Source organism: Streptopelia decaocto (assembly GCF_964273445.1).
Source record: "Streptopelia decaocto genome assembly, chromosome: 1".
NCBI classification, from domain to species: domain Eukaryota; kingdom Metazoa; phylum Chordata; class Aves; order Columbiformes; family Columbidae; genus Streptopelia; species Streptopelia decaocto.
In genome coordinates, this window is record NC_138663.1 from 164,645,099 (window position 1) to 164,663,368 (window position 18,270).

Below are 18,270 nucleotides of genomic sequence, written 5' to 3' on the forward strand. Positions count from 1 at the left end.
AAGTTATGAAACATCAAGTAACAAAATACCTCAGAAGATTGTTGCATATTTATAGTTGTATTTTAAAGTTGTAAAATTTACCTCAAGTAACCATCTCAAATTAATTTAAATTAAAAACAAAACAAAACAAACAAATAAGCAATATTTCATCAGAAAGTGTTTTTTGTTCTACATTTTAACTACTTTTAACCCCACTCCCCATCCCACTGCATTACTTGGGGTGGCGCTGGGGGAGAGGAGTCAGGAATGAAGGAAATACAGGAGTTCGTCATCATTGTTAGGATATTCAGTGGTAGATCTCAGGCAATTTATTTGACTTTTCCCTGACAGGTTAGCAATACTTGACATCCACTGTAACACCATCACAACTGCAAAGAGAAAGATAAGTTAGTGTATGCATTACACTGCAAACTATTGTCCTTGGTATCCCATCATTAATTAAAAAAAAAAAAAAAAAAAAAAAAAAAGAAATGGTTCATCTGTTTCTGGATACACAATTACATCCATAATGAACATCTAAAACATGTTACACTTTTAAACTAAGAATATTGTGTTTGCAAAGGTCAGTAATACAGGGTTATTTCCATGCACTTAATATTGTAGTAATTCTACAAAAATGTGAGTAGATAAGAGAAATGTAGAGTTTTCAGAAATTTCTTATAACTGCTTTTATGTGCAAATCTAGTTCAACCAAAAAAAAAAAATGAAGAAATACTACTGGAGTAAACGAATGACTGAATGACTCTTTGCCATCCAAATAAATGTGATAATCTCTTGAAGACAAAAAAGGATGTTACATTATTGCACCTGGTAATACCAGATAAATACCCATATTTCCTAACTTCATGTCGGAGGTTGAAACTGTCATTTCCTCCAGAATATCTGTTGTAGAAGAGTATTGGGTTAAATAGGGGTAGCAGTAGACATTAGGAGACATCTTAGTGTCTTTTGGCTGCCTTTTGTTGAATCTACAGTCATATGAATGAACTGTGCAATGTTCCTTGTGTATTACTTCCAGAAGCTGAGTAACCTTTACAGTTAAAGTATTCTGACAATTTCTGTAAGCCTTTTAATGAAACAGGTTTCACTTTTGAATATCACATTTGTGTTGGGACTTTTAATTGGGAGAAGTGTAAACAAAAAAGTGTATGTGAGAAAGCTTTATGGAAGTGGTTTTTTTTTGTGTTAATAAGTACTTGGAACAGGATTTTTTGCAAAAACAAACAAAAAAAAAGAAAATACTGCCATTATTATTATTTGAATAAGAACATTTTGGTAAGTAACAGGTAACTGAGGTCAGAAATAAGTTTCCTAATATGCTCAAAACAGAAATTTCTGTCTGATAATGTTTTATTTCTTGAAATCTCCAGTGGGGGGACTAGACTAGATGATCTTTCGAGGTCCCTTCCAATCCCTAACATTCTGTGATTCTGTGTGATTCTGTGAAAGTCTTCTCTACCTGAATCAAGGAAGTGTCCAAATAACAAATCAAAAGTCTTCAGCCTTCTTGACATCTGCTGGCATGAAGAAGGACACAGGAATCCAGGAGGGCTATAGAGTGTGTCAGAAAAAAACAAAAACAAAACAAAACAGAAACAAAAACAAAACAAACAAACAAACAAAAAAACAAAACAAACAAAAAACAAAACAAAAAGCTTAACAGATATACTAGGGAAGCTAACCAGAGATTGCAAGTTCCCAAATTTGCTGATCATGAGCACGGAAGAATTGGCAAGAATGCAACAATCAATGACAGCCTTGATTGTAAGGTCCATAAAACAGTGGAAACCCAAACCCTGAAGGAAAGAAGGAAAATAGAAGGGTCCAGATCCTGGGCTTTTTTTGACAGGGAAAGTAAACTTTGGTTTTGTAAGGAAAGTGATGCATGAGATGTTGTGGAAGGCAGCTCTGAAGGTCAAAGGAGCTTGGAAAAGCTAGAAGGTCTTTAAGGATAATGTCCTCCAGGCAGAAGAACTGATACTCAGCATAACAAACATGTATCAGAAGACTAACTTGCCTAAACAGGGAACTCCTGAAAGAGCTCCAGAACCAAAAAAATTGTCCAGGTAACAGAGGAGAGGACAGGCTACAGAAGTTTAAAAACTCTGCCTGTACATGCAGGGATGTTGTTGGCCAAAACTCATCAGGAATTGACACTGACAAGTGATTTGAAGGGCAAAAAGAAGAGTGTCTTCTACTACATGAGGAGCAGAAGAAAATGCAATGAAAATGTGGGGCAGGTGCTGAATGGGACAAGTAACTTAATGATGGCAAATACAAATAAAGTTGCAGTATTCAACTCCTTCTGGCAACAGAAGTCTAGGACTTTGTGCCTAGTGACACTATTCAAGGAGGAGAGGAACAACTAGTAGTGTTAGAGCCAGGGGTCTCTTGAGCAATCTATGCACATACAAGCCTGTGGCATCAGATGGGATGCATCTGAAGGTCCTGAGAAAGGTATTAACATAATTTGTAGGCCCCTATCACTTTTGAAGGGCTATAGGGCTCAGTAGAGCTCCACAAAGACTAGAGAAAGGCAAGTGAGAAATGCATCATAATAGCAAAGATTATTGAGGGAACCAGAGAATGGTCAGCATTGCTTTAATCCCTGAGAAAATAATTAAGCCTTTTTGGAAACCATTTCTGATATCAGAAGAAGGTGCCTGGGAAGAGATACTTTCTCATGCTTGACCAATCTGATTGTCTCACGTGACAAAAAGACTAGATCTGTGAATAAGAAAAAGACCTCCCTCATCAGGTTTGTGGCTGACACCAAACTGAAGGTGAGGCTACCTACAACCGTTAGAAGGTGACACTACCATTCAGAGCAAGCTGGACAGGCTAGAGGAATAGACTGACAAGAACCACATGAAATTCAACAAGGACATGCATAAAGTCCTGAACTAAGAACAAACTAATCCTTTCAGTAGTACATGCTGGAGACTAACTGGCTAGGTAGTAGTTCTGTAGAAAGGACCTGGACATCCTGGGAAACAGCCAGCAAAATATGAGTCAGCAGCCTGCTCTTGCCATGCTGAAGGCCATCAGCATACTTTGCTGTGTCAACAAAAACATAGCCAGTAAATAAAGGGAAGTGATTGTTTCTCCTTATCCTGCACTTGTTAAACAACAATGGGGATACAGAGTTCAGTTTGAGGCCCTCAGTAAAAGAAAGATGTTGATAAACACAGTAAGTTTAGTGGAGGGCCAGAAGATGGTCAGAGGCTGGAACCTTTGACAAACAGAGGTTGAGTGAGGTGGATTCTTTTATATTTGAGAAAGTGCAGGGGGGAAGAAATAGCCACTTTCCAGTACATGGGAGGAGGTTACTGAGAAGTTGAAATCAGCCTCTTTGTGGAGGTATACAACAGGAGAATGAGACACAATGGCCATATTATCAAATAGGGAGGTTCTGGCTGTAAGTAAAGAGATTTGTTATCACATTAAACAAATATTGAACAGGTTACCAAGAAAGGTGATGGAGAGTTTGTAATTTGATAATTCCTGGACAAATTTCTGAACAAAAATGGTATAAGACCAATGTTGACAGTGCTTTGAATACAGGTTTAACTAGAGGGCTCCATCGGATTCTATGATTCTACCACAGGGCCAAGTATTATATCATCTTTATTTCTCAATGTATCAAATTTGAGTGATTGAGTTAGTATCTCTAAAAACAAATCAACCTAAACAAAAAATACTGTTACAGGTGGAACAGTTTCCTTCCCTCCCCATTTTTCACACTACTAACAAAATGTTTGATCACTCTTCAGTTAAAGCCTTTTGCTCCTTTGAATTGCCTTACTTAGTACAGTTGGTGTTTGTAGTAATTTTAAACTTTCCACACTGCAAGTAAGCAGTGTAGAAGACCTAAGTGGTTTCTAATAATGACATTTTTATTCTTAAAACCTCCTGGGGGGGGCAGGGGGAGGGGAAAGGAAAAAAAAAAAAAAGAAAAAAAAAGCAGCAATTTTTTAATCTCACCAAAGAAATATTAAAAACTGTGACAACACAAGTAAAAATCAGTCAACCATACAAGCTATCAGTCCCCACTTTCCCTTCTTGTTGAAATTAGAAAGTGCATAGTGCATTAATACAACCAGTAAGAAAGAAATGGCTGAGGCATCTGGATGTCAGCACTGAATGTTGCATTATTTCCCTAATTCTTCAGTAGATTTTTAATGTGATGCTGAACAAATTACTTCAATACAACTGTTCACAGGTGATCATCAACTGTTCATTTCTCATTCCCTGGTGTTTATACTGAAAATCAGGGTTCCCATGAACAAAACCACTAAGCATTTGTAAATTTGAATGAGAAGTGTGATTAGAAAACATTGCGTAGAATTAGAATGCTGATGCTCAGAAACAAACAAACCAAAGAAACGGAAAAACCCATAGTAAATCCTGGGCTGTGCTATCATGTATCAAAGCCCTAAATTTTTTTCTTCACCACTCTATTTCAACATTTTATCTTTAACGTGAAGATAATTCTCTTTCTATGTATATATTACAATTGTGGTTTGTTGACCTGGAAAGGGGGAAGAAAATATGAAAGGCTGGTGAGTTGAGATGAGGACAGAGAGACCACTTACCAATTACCATAATGGATAAAAACAGACTTGACTTGGGAAAATTACTTTAATTTATCACCAATCAAATCAGAGGAGGATAATGAGAAATAAGAACAAATCTAAAAAACATCATTCCCCCCCTCTTCCCTTCTCCCTGGGATTAACTCCATTCCTGAATTCTCTACCTCCTCATGCAGGGGCATGGAATGAGAGCTGCAATCAGTTCATCACACATTTTCTCTGGCACTCTTTCCTCCTCATGATCTTCCCCTGTCCCAGCATGGGGTCTCACCCACAGGAGACAGTCCTTCATGCATTTTTCCAACATGGGTCCTTCCCATAGTCTACAGTTATGCACAAACTGCTCTAGCATGGGTCCTTTCCTGTCTTCACAAACAGACTGCTCCAGTGTGAGTCCCCCATGGGCCCACACTTTCTGCCAGAAAACCTCTCCAGAGTTGGCTCCTCTCCATGGGCCACAGTTCTTGCCATGAACCTGCTTCAGCACAGGCTTTCCATGGAGTCACAGCTTCCTTCAGGGAGCATCCACCTGTTCCAGCCTGGGGTCCACCACCATCTGTAGGGTGGATATCTGCTCCACCATGGACCTCCATGGGCTGCAAGGTAGCAGCCTATCTTACCATAGTCTGCACCACAGGCTGCAGGGGAACTGCTGCTCTGGTGCCTGGAACACCTCCTTGCTCTCCTTCATTGAAAATCTTACAAGGACCTTAAACACTTCCTTGAATACATATTTATTGAATCATTTTTATATATTAAAAAAAGTGGTGACCACATGTAGGACAAGGATTAAGGAGCAGTACGGAACTGTTTCTACTGTGAGGTCATCCTTTGCCATTTAGATATTTACGTATATACACAAATAAAAAGAGCTTTAACCTGAGCCTTATTTTTGCTTTGTTTCCATATAGTTAGTGAATATTAAAATATATATAGTAACTGTCTGTAGGAAAGTTCAGCCTATCTCCTTCATCTGATGAAATTTTACTTTATCAATTATCATCTGCAAAGAAAATCCTCTTAGTTTAGCATTCTGGTTTTTTTTTAAATTTCTTTCATAAGACTACTGTTCTGCACTGCATCTCATATGGAATATCAAATCATGCACTTTGTTTGCTTCCTTCATCTAAGTAATGTCTCTATCCAGCAGTTAGTCTGATATTAGCTGCAGTTCAGTAATTTGTGCTTAAAGCTCCAGTTTTTGCTGTCTTGCTCTTGTTGATTAGTGCTTTTCTTGATAAGTACTGATGGTGCCTTTCAAACTACAGGTTCCTTTATGGATTAAAATTAGAGAAAACATGAACAAGAAAAGGATATTAAGTAGGTGAATTACTCCTTCTCTATGGCACTAAGAAAATGGCAGCACTAAATTATGTTTCTGTGTCCAAAGTTGGTAATAGAAAGTTGTTCTATTGTTCCAGAAGCAGAACTGAAATGAGTTCAGATAAAACCATGGAATCATAGAATAGTTTGGGTGGGAAGAGACCATCCAAGGTCATCTCATCCAACCTCTCTGCAATAAGCAGGGACATCTGCAACTAGGTCAGGTTGCTTGGAGCCTTAAATGTTTCCAGGGATGGGGCATCTACCACCTCCCTGGGCAACCTGTTCCACTGTTTCACCACCTTCATTGTAAAAAATTTCTTCCTCGTGGCTAGCCTGAATCTCCCCTCCTTTATTTGAAAAGCATTACCCCTTGCCCTGTCACAACAGCTCCTGCTAAAAAGTCTGTTTTCATCTTTCTTAAAAGTCCCCTTTAAGTACTGAAAGGCTGCAATAAGATATCCTCAGAGCCTTCTCTTCTCCAGGCTGAACAACCCCAACTCCCTCAGCCTGTGCTTATAGGAGAGGTGTTTCAGTCTTCTGGTCATTTTTGTGACTTCCTCTGGACCGACTCCAACAGGTCCATGTCTTTACTATGCTGGGGGGTTCCAAAGCTGGATGCAGGACTCCAAGTGGGATCTCACTAGAGAAGAGGGGCAGAATCACCTCCCTCGACCTTCTGGTCAGGCTTCTTTTGATGCAGCCCATGATATGATTGATCTTCTGGGCTGCAAGTGCACATTGCTGGCTCATGTCCAACTTCTCACCCACCAGCACCCCCAAATCCTTCTCCACAGGGCTGTTCTCAATCCCTTCACTCCCTAGCCCATATTGATATCAAGAGTTGCACTGAGCCATGTGCAGGACCTTGCACTTGAAGATGTGAAACCCATACTACAGCTGCAGCAATTCCCCACTCCTCTCTACTTCATATTGTGAAATAGTACTTATAGCATTTGGAAGTCCATTCTCTATATTGTTTCTCTTTATACTCAACAGTTCGATGACACATTGAAGGGCTTCTCTAAGCTGACTTTCACAGCATGAAAAGGGTATATACACCCTGACTAACTCGTGACCTTAAACTGCCTAATCTGAATAACTAAGCCCTCCAACAGGTCATTGGACCACTGACTGTATTTGAGTGCATCTGGCAGGTAAATGAAGAAATAATAATTGTTGTTCACAGTAATTTGTCCATTGCCAACCAATTTTTTAGCCTTACTAGTCTGTTGTGGTGAGGGGAAAAAGTGTTGCCCAACTTTAGAAATAAATTTTTAACCTTTGCTTGTGAGGTGGTTCAGCCCTGACCAATACATTATTGTGTTGCATTTTTAGTGTATGTAGATCTTTTTGCTATTTATAATGCATACAAATCCAGGCAGGGAAAAAAAAAGTTGGTTTAGGATTTTTTTATTTCCCTTAGGAAAATGATAATTAACACATTTTGGAATAGGACAAAACAGTTAAGAAAAAACAGCATGTAAAGGGAAAAAATATAATCTAAACTCCAAGTACTGACTGAAGTCAATATTGATATTAAGGCAAAGATGTTCAATTTAAGCAACCAAGTGTTTGATTACAATTACCTCTCTAATCTTGCTTACTAAAATTATAGAATAGCTATATAGATTGAAAGTGCTTGCTGAAATGTCAGCATGGAAAGTTATTGATTCATATGTGATAAAAACTTATTTATGCTATTGTGGCAATTTTTTTTTTTTTTAAGTATACAGGCACTATTTTATTTCCTGCATTTAAAACATGAATACCGCATTTACTTTGTTTTTAAATCCTTCTCCTTTAAAATATACTGGAAACCTGAACAGATATCTAGGAAGTGCATTTAAAATAAAATACTCCCCGAAACACCAAATTAGAGTGTGAATTATCAGTTTATCCCTGAAGTAAAACCTCCAGAATATAACAACTGTCATACTGAATTGAGAAAGTGATCCATCTAGTGTAGTATCTGGTTGCTGACTTTAGTAGTAATAGCTGCAATATGAATGCATACATTTTCTTCTAACTCTCTTAGGTGTATCTATATCTTGGGCATATTTAAACCAAAACAATAATTATTTTAATCTTTGTTAAATGCTCGGAAGATGATAGATGCACACCCCAACAGCACTGATTGGCAGTTGATGGCATGCAAAAATGTTGCCCCAATACTCCCCATGAGAGAGAGGACCCATGCCAAAGAGGCTGCACTTGACACAGGCAACCCACTCCTCCTAGCACAGGGTTCGGGCTTCTGGTAAGGTAGCAACCCAAACACAGCAACCCTGAGGATGACTGACACAGTTGACCTTTGGGTCCAGAGGGAGAGCAGAAGGGTGATTTCAGCACTAGAGCAGTGTGGTAGATGCTTGAAAGTGTTGACGGAGGAGGCTGTATAAGTTTTATCTGTATTACTACAAAAATATTTTCTGTATTTGTTAGATAATTGGGACTGGTAGCATATTAATTGGACTAATATTTGAATCTTAGCTCCATACATATAGTGTGCTCATTTTCCTGCTAATAAGATTTTGAGCGTATCAGCTGTTTCTTTTTGTGATCAGATTTTTAATCACACTAAATGCACCTACTTTTCATAAAGTGAATAGAAACAATTTTTAAATACTCTTCCCTTCATTCCTATATGTCTTTGTAGAAGCAGTCCCTATATATTTGCATGCAACTTCTTCACTGCTTTGACTTTCCCTTTTAAAAATAATACATACGTCCTTTCAGATGCATTAACCAGAAAATAACAACCTATTTCATGCTGGACTACATCAGGGAGAGATTAGGATGAGATCTCAGGGGATATTTCCTCCTTTCCCACTGTGCCATGTTAAATGATATGACTAAGTATAAAATTATGAAACTTGTCTTTGCACTTGAATCATAGCTGTTACTTACCATCCAAAGATTTCTGTCACACACCAACTGCACCACCAGGGAATGCTCTCAGTTCACTTACCATTGGTTCCTTTGGGAGTTAGTAAGGGAATCACTGCAGTTTGGATGCAGATTTCCTAGCTCACCATACCACACACTTTAAGAACTGATTCAGCAGGAAGCACAGAGGGACACATCCTGTCACCTCAGTTTAGCTCTGTGTCTATTAAAAATAAGCTATCATATGCTTAGCCATAACATAAAGACACTGTTGATCACATCTTCCATGTCCCCACAGGGCATCTGAGATCTAATGATTCTTCTTGAGTGGTGGTACTGCTCCTGGATGCTGTTAGGCTAGGATCACCTAGCCTAGGGGTGTCAAACTCATTTTCACCAGGGGCCAAATCAGCCTTGCAGTTGCCTTCAAAGGGCCAAATGTAATTTTAAGACTGTATAAATGTAACTAAATGTAACTACTCCTACATAGACCTTATGATATCCACCACAGATTATCTGTGACAAATTATCCACAAGTTAATACCTTGAATTTCACACAAGCTACTGTGAGAGAAAAAACTGGTCTGGATGCAAGAGTTCAAATAGTCCTGACAAGCTGTCGTATAAATTGTGAGGACACTATTGCACATAGCTACATGTAGTATGGCCTGCCAAAAGATAAATATTCAAAACCTCCTGTGACTTATGGATCATTTTCACATGTGGTGAATTTGGCTTTGTTTTTTACCTGATACATACAAAACTAGCTCAGCTTGAATGTTACACTCAATTATCCTGAATTCTTCATAAAAACACAGTGCCCATTCTCCTGGAGTTTCTGGAGTGATGAATGTACTTTGGTGGGCCTTTGAAACTGCTATACAAAATTCTCTTTAAGCACAGCCTTTCTCATTTATCTTTGTTTGGAAATCTTCTCTTTGCTTATAGTTAGTGCTGCAGACCATATTACCCAATCCTTCTGCTGTTCTCATTTGGGGTAGAACTTTTTTTTTTTTTTTTTTTTTGACTTGTGGATCAAGAGCACCAACAGCAAAGGTTACCTCCTTGTTACATTTTTGTTTCTAGCACATGTACATGGGGAGAAATAGAATTTAAGATATATGAGCAGTGAGACTGAATGTATTACTAGAAGAATCAAACCAGTTATTCCTCATATAGAAAATGTTCATATTTATACAGTTTACAAAAGTGCACAGGCAGTAAGGATTTCACAGTACATGCCTGTGTCAACCTACAACCAACAAACCAGCTCTGTTTTGTGATTGGTAGTGGTTTGTTGTCTCTTTCTATGCAGTTTGATTAATGTAGGATTTCAGAGGATCACAGAACAGTTGAGATCAGAAGGTACCACTGGAGATCATATTTTCTAATCTCCCTGCACAAATTAGGGTCCAACCCTAGCAGGCTGATCAATATATTCTCCAATTGGGTTTTGAATATCTCTAAGGATGAAGAATTCATAACCTGTCTGGGCAACCCATGTAAGTTTTCAATTTTTCTGATATTTAAATTGATTTTTTTTTTTTTTTTTAATTTCAATTTGTGTCCATTGCCCCTTGTCCTTTCACTGGGCACCACTGAGAAGATTCGGTCTCTGGGTACAGATATAATAACAAAGTATGGGATGAAGAGCTGTTGAAATATTTGGATAGTCTAGTAACTGTTTTCCCACTGAGAATCATAACTGAGTAATAATTTATGTGAGAAGTTAGAGAGGGAAATTATGTGTATCCAAAGATTTGAATTGGATTATACTTCCCACTCTAAATACAACTTTTTTCTTCTTTCTCCAGTGAACCAAGAGGAGGGAAATACTTAGTAAAGTTATAGCTGCCTATATTTACTAAAACATCAGACAATCTTACAAGGTGATGATATCTTGCTAAGACACAAAAGAAAAAACATTATCTGTGCAGTGGCATATGATCACAATGATATTCATTAGAGATTAGTCTCTGAGGTACTGCTGTATTTAAACAGGGATCTCTGTAAAATGGACTGGAGACTTATATAATAAAACCTTTGATGGTGAATTGCTCATATAACTGCTTAAGCTAAAGTGAGTTTGTTTCTCGTCAACCTTTCTTTTAGGACAATTTATTGCTGAAAATATACTCTCTTTTCTTATACTGCTGTGTTAGCTATTAGGGTTGAAATTGGGCTTTATTAAATACATTACTGTTTCTCCACAAACAAGAACAACGTGATACTATGCGTGGCTCAGCCTAGATATATTCACTGCCCAAACAAAAACTGTATTTACAGCAAGATCAGCCATCAATATGTATTATTTATCTCACTGTAAAATTGCTGCTGATATAAAAACAGACTTGGGTTTGACTTTGATGTAGTAAGGCAAAGTCAACAGTATCCTTCCATATCCTCCTCACCCAAAGGTTTGCTATGATAAGGAACATAGTAGGAAAGGCTATATGGTCTTTCTGATAAAATTCTATAACATCCAGTATCTACCTGTGCATCTCTAAAAAAACGTGTATTTGTGAATATGCTTGTAGGCTTGGACATAAGGAAAGAATAAAGACAGCCGTGCCCTGTACCAGTTGCTCAGTTAGTCCACTAACCACAACATACTACTTACCCCTCATTTTTTTAAATGATGAACATCAACATCATGTAGCTTCCTTCATCCTTACATCAAAGAAACATTAGGATTTGTTGTGTGCTCATTACAAGGTTCTCTCCAGCTGGTGAAAATCGCTGGAGAATAGTGGTACTCTATGCAAGCAAAGGTCCTTTGAGAAAACTTGGCTGCCAAGTGCTTCAAAGAAATCCAGCCTGGTCCAGAAATTATATTGGCAATTTCGACAGTCCAATTTGTCACTAAGGATTCTAATGCTAGAAAATGTTTTTGACAGTCATGGTCATATTTTGGATGGTTTGCAAAAATTGACAATCATCAAAAAGAGCACTGAAAAGTGAGAAACCCAGTTCTGAGCTTTGTTAAGTTGTATGAGGAAGAGTGACACTATTGCAATCAATACCATTGCAACCATGCAATGGAGTCTTGATTCAGGTCCATGACGTGATAGCCACAATTTATCTACAACAGTAGTGACCCTTCCAATCACCCTAATACAGTGCGATAAATCAACCACAACAGTATCTAGTATATTTACAGAGGCAAAAGTCCAAATTAGAAGGAATGTTAAGTTGTTCTGATACAGAATTGGGGTTTTTCTTCCTCTAACATTAAATGCTTGTAACTGAAACAAATAAAAAATATCAGGTTTCTGAAAATGTGATTTTTGCTACTTCCACTTATGTCTAATAATTCCAGCACTGTAATAATCTGTTGTTGATCTTTTTGACAATTAACTTTGTTATTAAAAGATTAAACGAACAAATACCAAATTCTGTGTGCTTCATTGAGTGTACCTGATCATGCAGGGTCTCCCAGTGCCCCTGGTTCTAGGACAGGGTCTAGAATACAGCACAAATGAGAAGAAAGCATTTCCCTGCAGTCCAATTAGATAATTTTCTACTGCTGCCCTCCACATTTGCTCCTAGTTAACATAGGTGCAAAGCTTTAATCATTATTTTAGATCTATTAAAAGGTATATCCATCTGAGCATTCTAGGATGTAAGTAGATGATTATTGTGCTTGACATTGTAAGAGTGACATTGGTACCCTCAGGTTTTGTGTTAATAATTCCAGTATATAAATTGCTCTCTAAGTCGTGCTGTAATTTCATTCTATGTGAAAAACAAACAAACCAAACCAAACAAAAAATCAACAACAAAACAACATGGGAAGCAAGTCTGGAAAACTATTTTTGCCTTAAAGTTGTTCAGACATGAGGAGAATGTTAAAAGATGCATAGGTTTGTTCATAATATGCTCTTGAATGAGTTGGCTTCTGGCTGTGCTACGTTTTTATTGTTTAAGAGAATAGTCACCTCTTACCTGAGATTATCCTGCTGACAAGTATTTTAAAGAGATGTGTTTTGGAGTACTTTTTGACATTCAGTAAGATTCATAGATCTGTAACATAAACAGCTTAAAAGTAGTTGTTTTGCTACTTTTCCCTTGTTATTCCATTATTTTTTTATTCTCAGAGCTCCTATTTTAGGAACTCCTTTTCTTACAGGAAGGAGCTTACTGTAAATACGGATTCTGTGAATCACACTTGTGGAGTAGAAAGGGCATATCATTGTGAAAAAGCCCCAAACTGCAGTAAACTGGAAATCTGTAATTTCTTACTCAGTGCCATTTTTATAAGAGCTTAGCTGCAGAGTTACTTCTTCCTTTAATGCATCTGAAACTTCCCATTGTTTGTTATGCTTTACACTTCTTCTGAACTCTCAGAAAGAAATCACTTAAGATGCATGCCTCAGTCAAGTACTATTTTTCCCACTTTACTGTGCCTCCATCAGTATGTTTGCTAAGTTCTGCGTTGTGAAATAAATGCAGCAGAAATGTTCTATAATGTTAAAAATAATGTTTTAAGAGTACCCACCCATTTTCTTTCATTCAAAACCTTAATAAATATATAGCCAGAAGCTTGTCAAAAGTACTTTGTAAAATCATTTTGTCTATTTTTATAGAGCAAAAATGTAAACTCAATATGATAGACTAACCAGATAGTGAACTGACCTACAGAAGTATTTCCTTTCAGTTTACGGGTCCCTTCTGTGGCTTCAAAGCCATAGTCTCAAACTGATCCCATATAAGCTGCTCATAGCATGATATTCTCCCCCTTTCTTTTGGGAGGATGAGGTGGGGGGAGGGGGCAGGCAGGGTGGAATAGAAGGGAAAACAACTAATTTTTCATTAGAACAGACTGTGAATGAAGTAGCAGAAATGAGATAGAGGGATTTTGGTGTACCACAGGTCAGGGAGCAGCAAGAACAGGGCTGCTCCCTGCAGGCTGGGGAGCTGAGGAGGATCACACAGCCAGCAGAGGCCTCGCAAACCAGGGGTCAGTCCCCTGAGTACTCAAGCAACGAAAATAGGACAGACCCAGAGGTTTGAGTTGGGTTCAAGCAATAGCCCATTTCATAAAGTAATATGAAGATGACGAGACAATTTCAGGTTCAAGCTGAAAAGTCAATTTGTAGATCACAGGTTCAGGTCCAGTGATCACTGGGCAGCTATGTAGTAATGAGGCAGGCCTGAAGTCAAGCTCTGTCAAGTTAAATGATTCTAATGGTTGAGCTGTTGTCAGGTCCAAGTCAGTCTGCAGGTGGAGGTCCAGATCAAGGGAGTTTGTGACTGCAGATACAGCTAGAAAGTAAGAGTTCTTCAACGTATCTCAGACAGGAACTGAAGCCTTTATGTTGAGCTTAAATAGAGCTCCTGGGGACATGAGTGTGGGTGAAGCCCTCAGGTGAAGCTACTTGAGACCATTGGGACCTATTAGTGCACACAGGGACTTGACAGCACCTATGTTTATTTCAACTTGTATGTTTATTTCCAACAAAATAAATAATTCCATCATCATTACCTTTTTACCTTTTAGATTGCAAATCAGAAAATGGGAATGTGAGTGGTCATGGTCTGGGAGGAGGCATTAATAGTGACTCCTGGGACAATAAAATATCCCAGATAGGTCTAGCATATAGTTAAGTATAAGATTACAGAGGGATTCAGCAACTGGAAGTTTAGAAATACTGCTTTAGCATCTTTTGCATGCAGTAATTCAAGGATAAACAGATAAAGAGGATTTGATACCTGTTTCCCATATGCGTTGTTCAAGCCTCTGAAAATCTATATTTGACAGTAACCATAGCAGCAAAACTGATTAGGCATGTTTGAATGAACAAATGATGAAATAACTTTTTTTATTTAGAGTTTCAATAAAGGCAGCTTAATACTATAAACAAGTATATTCAATTCTATTATAAAAAAACAAATCAGGTGAATGAATAGCTGAAATGAACATATTTGTAACAAAAGAAAAACATTTCATACATTATGAAGAAACTACATTCAACATTGTGTAGCTGAACTAATGAAAGAAACCTTCAGGAGAAGTAGGTATACTTTTTTTAGGATCTATCTTATGGCCTATACCTTTGATATCTCTTCAAGCACTGGCTGCTTCTGCTGAGCTGTTTTCCACAGCATGTGTTACTGGGAAACAAGAAGAACAGATGTAAAGTAGATATTGTGTTGTTACTTGATGCACTGCTGTAAACGATTCAAAATGCAAGAATAGCACATCCTGTGAATCTATAGATGAAGAAGGAATTCTACAATATATCTTTGCTTATCTGAAGCAATACTGCTAGAAGTTTAAAGGCTATTACAGTGCAGTAGACAGCCTTAGACTAAATTAAACATATTGACATTTATCTCATATCTTTATCCTTTAAGGATTTATAAAACAGGTAATTCCTTTTTCCCCGTGACTTTTACAGTAGTGCATAAATTATCGTGGAAATAGGAACAGAAACATACTACTATTCACATCTAAAATGAGCCTTGCTAGGTTTTAGAATCTGCATCTCACCTGTTCCTCCTGATGGTTTTCTGTGAGCTATGATCATATTTAATCGAAAGATCATTTTGTCTTTGTTCCAAACTGACTTCAACTCTACTTCTTCTAACAGGTATGAGTTCAAAGCTGAGAAAAAAAGTAAACCTCAGTATCCTAGTTGCTGGACTACTGTTACACTAACTTGACAGGTTCTGGGAGTGTTAAAAGAGAAATAAAGTCATCCATATCCAAGTATATGAGTTAGTTGTAAAAAGGGATTTTAAACCACTCCTCATTAGACATAAGCTGGGCTTATTTAAAGAAGTGCAGAGAGAATTTCCACTCTTTCAGCTAACCAAACACAAGCCAGTGGAGAGAAAACAGACACCATTTCATTTTGCCTAAGCCACATGGTAGGAAATACTGAAAGTAAACTACTGACATGGCCAAACTTCACTCTTTCTTCGTTGGGCTAAACAACCTGAGTCTCTCAGCCTTTCCTCATAGGAAAGGAGCTCCAGCCATCTGAGCATGTTTGTGGTCCTCCTCTGGATCTGCCCTAACATATCCATGTCTTTCTTGCACTGGGAATCCCGGAGCTGGTACTCCAGATGGGGTCTCATGGGAGCAGAGTAGAGAACCTTCTTTGACTTGCTGGTTATATTGTTTTTTATGTAGATCAGGATATGATTGGCTTTCTGGGCTGCAAGCAGGCTCATATCTAATTTCTCCTCTGCCAGCACTCTTCTCTGCAGGGCTGCTCTCAATCCACTCATGCCCCAGTCTGTATTGATATTGGGGATTGCGCTGACCCAGGTGCAGGACCTTGCACTTGGCCTTGCTGAACTTCACGAGATACACATGGACCCAATCCTCAAGGCTGTCAAGGTCCCTCTGGATGGCATCCTTTCCCTCTAATGACTCGACTGCACAGCTCAGCTTGATGTCATGTGCAGACTTGCTGAGAGTGAACTCAGTTCCCCTGTGTATGTCATTAATAAACATATTGAACAGCACCAGCCTCAATACAGACCCTTGAAGGGCACCAGTCATTACTGGTTTCCATTTTTACATTGAGCTGTTGACTGTAACTCTTTGGATGTGACCATCTTAACAATTTGCCAATTCACTATCCATCAAATAACCCATGCATCAAACCCATATCTCCCACATGAAGTCAATTTGTCAAACCCATATGAAGTGGTTGAAGTATAATAATTTTGAGATCATTGTATAATAGTTTGTGGTTTTATCAAATCAAATAATCAGATCCATAGAGAGTGTTCCTGTTGAAAAATATTGTTTACAAATGCTCTAAATTGCTATAATTAAAACATGTAATAATATATATAATAATATATTTATATATAGTTGCTATAGCATTCAGTTCATTGAATCCCTGATGATCAGACAGTGCAAGAGTGAGTTAGGGAAAAAGTTATTGAAAACTTCTTTTAACCTTCTAGAGTGCTTCTTAAGTATATAGTCATGACTATTGGGAAATGGAGAACAAATACAGGCGGATCTTTATTCTGACCCATCTGCTATGATTTCTGATAGGCTTTTAATAATGATAGTTTTGTAAATCCATTTAAGTAAAATCTCAGAGGTTACAGTTAAAAGAGTGCGTGACCAGCACAGCATTTTTTTATCTGTCATTCTCCCTGTCTTTCCTCTTCCAAACCACACTTTTCCAGCTCCTCTACCTTTCTGCTTTTATAGCTGGCAGACAGTCATTCAAGTCTTTTATATTCACCTGGAATATACCTAATTAAAACCAGGCTTTTTTCTTGACACTATGATCAAAGTATTCTTTCCATGGCTTTTCTTCTTTTATGTTACCTAAAATACATATGCCAGTTCAGCACTGGAAGGCAGTGTCCTATATCACAAGTGAATGCTCAAAGCGCAAGGTTTTATATCTATACATCTTCTCAGTCTTAATACCAGCCTATCCTTTTAACAACCTCAGGGAAGGAATGTGGTTTTCTTAACTTGCTAACCTGGATCTAGAAGAAACAGATATATTGTCGGAACTTGCAGGACCAAATTTAATTGCTTAAAATTAGGTGTCTAGTGTTATTTGAAATGCCCTAGGTTATCCACATGTGGCTTAATCCAGTACAAGACATTTTTACATCTTTACCTCTCTGGCATGACAGCAGAAGTTAAGGTAGCATGCTCAGGTGTCCCGAATACCCATATTTTCTATGACTTTTTTCCAAACACAACAGAAAAGCAACTATTATTTCTGCACTTCAGTACACCTTAGTACATGTTATCTGACTGTTTTACAACAGATCTTGTGATCTCAGAAGAATAAATGACCCAAACTTTCCTTGGAGGACTGCATTCTTCTTGAAAATATGTTTAGATCAGCCTCTGAGAATGAAACCCTATGCTTGTCCTACCATCCTCTCCTCCAAAATATGTTAGGAAACTTGGCCTATATCAGATTTCCTAATTTGTCTTAAAATCTAGTTTTCTTCTCTCTGGAAGGACAGAAGAGGTGATATATGTCTTGGTCTCTAACATAAAGTCAATATGAGTCTGTGCCACAGACCTATACTAGGATCTCTGGGCCACATAATAAAAAAAAAGAAAGAGTGTGTTATGTCGACATTTCCTTTTTTATAAGTAGCCAAAAAAAAAGGTTACATTTATTGTTCTCAAATGAATGTAAAATAAAGATGTATCAAAGCTAATTGGTTTTTATTAAAATAATTTGTAGAAAAGTTCTTGCTAGTAATATTTTTTAATATGTGTGATTCTATTTGATGCTTTAATTAAAACAGAATTTCAGAAAAACTTTACAATTGGAAATATATTTGTCCAAACTCTTATTTGGGGTACAGTTTCTCTGAAAGGATATAAATGAGTTATATTTTAATGTTCTTAAAATATGTAGGATTTTTAAACTATTGAAACACTGTGTATAAACTGTCAAACTATAGTGACTGGTGAAGATGAGACATTTCTTTGATCTTAATTTAAAGTCTTTAT